The 7,349-nt window shown below is 40.4% G+C and overlaps 1 pseudogene; it reads right to left on the reverse strand.

Annotated features, from left to right (window-relative positions):
* Positions 1–547: 547 nt before the first annotated feature.
* On the reverse strand, positions 548–3,421 carry LOC133076387 (glyceraldehyde-3-phosphate dehydrogenase-like; annotated as a pseudogene).
* Between the last annotated feature and the right edge of the window lie 3,928 nt (positions 3,422–7,349).

Below are 7,349 nucleotides of genomic sequence, written 5' to 3' on the forward strand. Positions count from 1 at the left end.
AACCTTAGAAGTGAAGAAACTTCATTTCTTTGTTAGAACCTTAGGAATGAAAGAACTCACAAGTGATGGATTGGCTCTCTCATTATAGTAGAGGAGGAAATAATTCTAGCAGGAAGATATTTTATTAGGAGGTGGGGAATGGGGATAGGGAAAACAATGAAGAAGAGGTGACATTTGGGTCATGCCTCTTCAGTAACATCATATGTCTAGCTATTTCACAACCAATAATCATCAGTGATTTGCTCATCAGTGAGTAATAATATACTGCTAACTCTTCATTATCAAGACCTTTCTCCACAGCCCTTTCTGACTTCCTTTTTGACACTCTGTTACATTAATTACCTCAAGATTAGCTGTCATCTATCAGGTAGCCAAAGATCATAGAAAGAGCATTCAAGGAAAGGAAATAGTGTTCACTAAAACAGAGTTGTTAGAATGCAGCAAATAGGTCAATATGGCTGAAGTATAGGATATTGGGTTGGATGAATGGTTAGAAGTGAGCACAGAAAAGTAATCTGAGAGCTCAATTAGGAAGAGAAAGGCCATACTAAAGAGCTTGGGTGTGATTCTCAGAGGGGAACTCATGTGGATTTCCCTCCTCTGAGTACAGTGTATCATATTGATTGTGCTGATGGTACCCGACAAGGTAGGGTTCTTCAGGTGCTTGGAATGGGAATTGTGTGGGGGATGGGAGTTTCTCACTGTGGTGGGGGCTAGAGGTGAGGCAAGGACTTCTCAGCAGCTGAGAACCTCTCTCTACCTCAAGGCTATTAGGCTTGTTTTCCAGGGAAACCTTACTCCTTGGAACCACGTGGACCATGAGGTCTATCACATGGTTGCTGTAGCCAAATTCATACCAACAAATAAGCTTAACAAAAGGGTCACTGAGGGCAGTGCCAGGCCCTGCATCAAGGTGGAGAAGTGAGTGACTCTGTTAAAGTCACAGGAGAGCGTCTAGTCCTCAGTGTTGCCCAGGATGCTCTTCAGGGGCCCTCTGACACCTGCTCCACCACATTTTTGATGTTGTCGAATTTAACAGCTTTCTCTAGATGGCAGGTCAGATCCAGAACACACTCTTGGCAGTGCCTTTGGTTGCAAGGATGATGCTCTGGACAGCACCATGACCCTCACACCATGGTTTGCCAGAGGGGCCACCATCAGTCTCTGGGTAGCGTTGATGGCATGGACTGTGATGGCGAGTCCTCCGCGATGTGAAAGTTTCATGGATAATCTTGGGCAGGAGAGCCATTGTGGTTGGTGGTTCAGATGGCATTCCTGGCGATCTTGAGAGCGCTCTCAGGTTTTTCATGGTTCACTCCCATCGCATGCACATGGGGAATCAGCAGAAGGGGCAAAGATGAAGACTTACCTTCAAGTAAACCTCAGCCTTCTCAAAGACACAAGGGAACTCCGCATCAACATCACCCCATTTGATGCTGGTGGGGATGAGGCCTAAAAGAGATTTTAATTTAGTATGCATGGCACATAACTAATGTGTTCCATGAAGTTACTCACAGTGATGAGGTGACGGATGAGGTGGAGAGTTTGCCTAGAGGAGCAGGTGTAGAGTTGGGCTGAGGCATAGGAGTCCAGAGTTATCACTTGGGAAGCATTCTTGCATAGTTCAAGGGCCTAATAGGAAGCTCAAGTTCACATCAGGATAGTCCTGTGGAAACTCTGAGAGCACCAACCAGGACCAGGTCACCATTCCAACTCTACAGACATGCAGCCCCTTCTTCTGTCTGGTTCCATTCCTCACCAAACCTGCCCAGCCCCGACCAAAATGTCTGACTTGATACTAACGGGGTTCACTGCCTCCCTCTTTTTTTTTCTTTCCTTTTTTGTAGAGACCTGGGCTGGTTATCTCTGCAAATTCCTGCCATTTAATTCAGTTCCGTGCACTAAAAATCCACAAGAGTTTAAGGGAACAGTTGGAAGAACAACTTGCTTGTGCCTTATGCATTTGGAATTGTAGCTATATGCCTTGATCTTTCCTGGTTACTGCTTAGCTGAGAAGGAACAGTTCTCAATAGTGACCTGATTATTATTTAGCTAAGTCCAGTGATATTCTTGAGAATTTAAAGGAGCATAAATGATGGAGGTGACAGCCCTCTCTATGGGCTCTCTTACAATATAGAGATCACTTATAATGAAATTCTAACCAGTAGATTATAGTTCCTCCTATGGGGGATGAAGAAATAAAGATTTATGCCTAACCTTTAACATTATCACTTTGAGTTTCCATACTATCCTTCTGTTTTAAGTTTAAAAAACTTAATATGACATTTTCTTAGTTTTGAAATCAGACTCTGATTCTCAAGGAGCTTTGTTTGTTGCAAAAAGATTTATACTTTATATCCTAAATTGGGTGAGAAGTGATGCAGAAAGAAAACATTCCCCCATCTAGTCATTAAAATATTTAATCTTGGGCTTAATCCTTTTAAACAAGTTTCCCAGGACAACACTTAAATGCTACCCGAAGCTTAGATAAAACAAAATATGATTTTGAGTAAGTGTAATACATTAGCAAAATGTCAGTTTGTGATATTTTTAAATGAGATAGGAAATGCATGATGGCTGATAAATTGCCTCTCATTAAAAGAAAACAATAGAACTAAGTTTTTTCTAAGTATTTATTTCTGAATTTGTATACGTTTGATATACTTGTCAACTTAAAAAAAAATGCACAATGTAAAAGCTGTGAGTCAAGTTTATTCAGTGTCTTACTGAGGACTATAGCCCAGGAGATAGCCTCTCAGATAACTCTGAGAAATTGTTCCAAGAAGTAAGAGGGGAGGTCAGTATATATGTGAGTTTGGCAAAGAGGGTGCAAGCAACCAAGCACACATCCCAGTAGAAGTTTGTTGCTAGTCATGAAGAACAGACACCTTAGTTAATGGTTTTAGGGCTTTTCTAAGTATGGGAAGATGTATGAGTTTGGGTTCATAAAACTTTCTTCTGAAAATATCACACTGTTTAAAGGCCTGTTGTGTCAGTTTTCCCAGAGCACAGAGTGTCTCATTCCTGATGTCCACCCTGAACTCCTTTCAAGGTGTATTAAAGGTCAGCAACTTCAGTGGTTAATGAATCAATCCTTGTAGAGCTGGATGGCTAGAGACATTCTTCAGTTGGCACACTTATCAGCCATACTTACGTTTTCTGATTTATTAAATGGGAAAGTTAAGTAGCTTCATACAATGAAACAAACTATAAACCAATTAAGCTTCACTAATAGGCAAAATTCCCTTTTGCATTTTTCTAATAGCCCTTCTTTGGGTTTCATGGCCATGTGGCTCTACCATTCTCCCCATCCCACCAGTCTTCATTTATTGAAGATTTTGGCACCTGACTCACAGGAGTCGTGACTTCCAGAGCTCCTGCCGTAGTTATAGACAGCATTCACATCTGGTGAGCAATCCATCAAGCTTCAACTTCACCTCCGTAACTTACAAAACCTGGACTTCCATTCTCCATGAGCAACCCATCCTCAACCTCATTCTCACCAAGAACAGCTCATTTCTGAAGCTGGAAGCTCCAATACAAAAATAATCTCTGCCCACAGCTCCTTAGTGGTCCAACTTTCACCCACCGTGCCCCACTGAGTTCTTCAGTCCCTCAGGCTCCTCTTCACCTCATCGCTTCCCTCCCTTCCCTGACTACAAGTCTCTTTCCAACTATTTCCTCCAATGGTATCAGTCTTCCAAGTCCTGACCTCGGCTAAACATAGAATTGGTCTTTTCTGCCCCTATCCCTAGGTACTGAATGTTACTGGAGGAAAACACAGATTGTTGTTACTATATGTTTTTGGTCCCCAAATCTCAGTGAGACCCTCAAAGCAATCCTTTCATGCTTCTCTAGGGAGCAGTCTCTTGCTTTCCTCCCAGGGATTATTCACTTTTCCTTAAGTCCCAAGCTCCCTGCTGCCATCTTCGTTCTCAGCGGGTGACATTGCACCATGTTTCACAGTGAAAAGTTGAAGCTTTCAGGCATGAACATCTCCACTCTTGTTCCTCAAGGTCCATGTTTTTCCCCACTACACCTCTTGGCTGACACATACGGTAAGATCTCAACTAGACGTAAGGGGATTATGCTAAACTGAAGCAGAACCAGGATCATTATGTCAGGATATTGGCAAACACCATTTAACGGTTACTTTTGTTTGATTTTATAGCAACAAGCCTTCCATCTCACAGATAATGAGAAATAGCCCTGTGCTAAGCACAATAAACCCAATATATTATCAAAATATCTGATTTATGTTTCATAGGTGCTCATTGAATGAGTGAATTAGGTAAACGAATGAATAAATGTGGTAAGCAATCCCTGGAGTGAATTAATAAATGAAGAAGTACAAGAAGTTTAGGAAAAGTTTTCAGCCCAGGAACTTATAATCTAGTTTAGAAACATCTGAACAAGATGTTATATAATAAAGTTTTGGACTGTGTGGAATAGGAAATTAGAGATAAGCTAAAATATAAGAAGGTGTTAATTACTTAGGCAGGGTAGTTCAGACAAAATGTTTTTGATTTGTTTCCTGTTTTCATTTTTTAAGACAAGAGAGATCACAATGTCCCCAGCATTGGATATTCTAGGTTCTCAATATAGCTCAGGAAAGAAAGGTGGAATAATTTTTCTTCATATTGCTAGAAGATAGGAGTGTTAGACCATGAGATTTAAGGCAATATAGAAAGAAAAAGGGAATCCCTTCTAGGCAGTAGGGCCAAAGGAAAACCATAAATAAAGGCAAAGGGGGAGGGACAGTGAAAATTGTGTCTGGGGAATGACAAGAAGACCAGTTTAACTGGAACATTAAATGTGATATGTAGGGTGTGTGTGTGTGTGTGTGTGTGTGTGTGTGTGTGTGTGTGTAGGGTGTGGTGTTTGCAAAAGCTGGGCACAGAAATTTCAACTTAGGGACTAGTTTGTTAGAAATTTATTAGTACTATTGGGAACCACTTTAAAGTAAACCCTATATTGGTGCACTCATATTGGAAGAAAAACCCTTTTGCTTATGATTTTATGCCAGGAGCTTGCAAGAATGTCATTCAGTCTTGTTCAATTGTCACTGAAGAGTCAGTGTCTTTAATAATTATTCAACAAACTTGCAGATTGTCTCCCAGATGCAAGCTAATGCTCTAGATGTTTGGGGAGATATAAAGATGTATTTTAAAATCTCATGGTGGAGGAGTGAAGGAATGCATAAGCAGTTTGTAATGAGTGAACACCTGGTTTATGAATATTTCATGCTTATATGTGATCACCACCAGGGGGCGAATTCCCTCCTGCTTGTAAAACTAGCTGTCAGAGGGAAGGAAAAAGTGCTTCCACCAGAGCCCATGAAAAGAAAAATCCCTGATCTGTCTTCCAGAGTCACAGAAGGTAGTAAAAGTCTCTCTTTTTGCCAGTGATAGGTTTAAATAGGTTTCTAACATTAATTGTATTGCCCCATGGAAATAGTGCCATGAATAATGGTTAGGTTTTGCAGGGTGATTCCAAAGACATGTTTAAACTAATATTTCATGTAGTTAGAAAAAAACAAGGCCAATATATGTAATAAATATTATTTATATTTTTTATGGAAAAAATTTCCCAAGTACAGACTTTCAGAACTCAATCCATTTACATCAGTGACTGCCTGTTACTTCAAGGCATAATGCCGAATGAATAGACGTATGTATTCACCCTTGATACTTTCCTATCTTCTGAAATGTAGAACTACTTATTAAAGAAACAATAAAGATTTACCAATACAGTTCAAGACAACCGATTTTCCCTTTTATGAAAGAACAAATGTTCAGCTTTATTTTTGCAGGTGGATAAAAAGAGACCAGCCTCTCCTTTACCACAAGCCCCAAGCATTTGATCACCATTGTCTGGGAATAAATTATAAAAGTTTCGAGTCAGGTTAAAAATGAGCTGTGCTGTGCTTATCAAACAGCTTCAGGCTCTGCAAATAGCCTCTGTGCTGCCAACACAAAGGCACATTTATTGCACATTAATTTTTTCAGCCTGATTTGCTCCAAAGCTATCACAGGTAGAAATTCCTGTCATTAACACTATTCTCAAATGACAGAGACAGACGCTACAAGCAAGGTCCTTTACTCGTTTTGTAGCAAAACTCTGACGTTACAGCCAAATGTGACCAAGGTCCGTGGCCCTCTGTCCCCAAGACTCAGCCTGTTTTAGATTTCAGGATCACTTCCGTGACTGCTACTTCCTCTGCTAAAAGGCAGTTGAGGTTATAAGCCACTAATGAGCATTTTGTTCCCAGTTAAGCCAATAGAAGAAACACAGTTCTCAACTAGCAAACATTTAAGACAAAATTTTTCCTTCAGTGTATATTAGTAGGAAGCATTATCCATGCAAAACCCTATTCCTATAAAGGGGGACTAATTTACTACCAAGAATGACTCATCATCCAATTTGGGTTTCTAGATGAGGGATTATAAATTTGAAGGCAGGCAGGACCCTCAAGGGGTCGAATGGCCTCCTGAAGTTATATCAGTGTTGCATTAAAGTTCATTTTTGTGGAAGAGGGACCAGAGTTTCCTCAGATTCTCAGGTTGGTGACTCCAAAAAACTTAACAATCACTGATCTAGATCCCCTGTTTCTCTTCTTTTTGTTTTTCTTATTGATTTTACATCTGATTAAGTGTATCGACCCTAGGATTAGAAACTTAGGAACTGAAAGCCTGATTTTTTTTTTTTAACACTTAAGGTTACGTGATTGTGGCAAGTTTCTTCATTTCTTTATCACACAGCTTCTTCACTTGTTCAGTGGGGTGACAAGTAATTGAAGCCCACAGAGCAGGCAGATGTTACATGAGATATCGAAGTGGTTCTAAAATCAAGAGTGTGTCAGAATCACCTGGGAGGGCTTATTAAAACAGAGATTACTGGGTCCCACTCTCAAAGTTTCTGATTCAATAGGTCAAGGATGGGACCTGAGGATTTGCATGTCTAACAGGTTCCAAGTTGATGCTGATGCTGTTGGTCAAAGGACCACAATTTGAGAACCAGAGCTTCCATCCTGAAACACCCATGGAAACCTGGGCCTCGTGGTTTATTTGCCTGTTTCTTTGCCCATCACCTTGCTTACCAGGGTAACTCCTGTTGCTTTGTTGTTTGTGTGACCCTTCATCTCAGCATCTAGAATCTAAATTTCCAGCTCAGCCTTTCAAAGCTGGCATGCTTGCTGGGTTCCGTCCGACTCTAGTAGTTAGGAAAGGGTTGGGTTTTCACAATTTTAATGGAACACTGTCTAGTAGGAATATAATGCATGACACATATAAAATTTTAATTTTCTAGTAGCCACATTAAAAAAAGAAACAGGTAAAACCAATTTTAGC

The sequence above is a fragment of the Eubalaena glacialis genome, chromosome 16 (genome assembly GCF_028564815.1).
Source record: "Eubalaena glacialis isolate mEubGla1 chromosome 16, mEubGla1.1.hap2.+ XY, whole genome shotgun sequence".
Classification (NCBI taxonomy): domain Eukaryota; kingdom Metazoa; phylum Chordata; class Mammalia; order Artiodactyla; family Balaenidae; genus Eubalaena; species Eubalaena glacialis.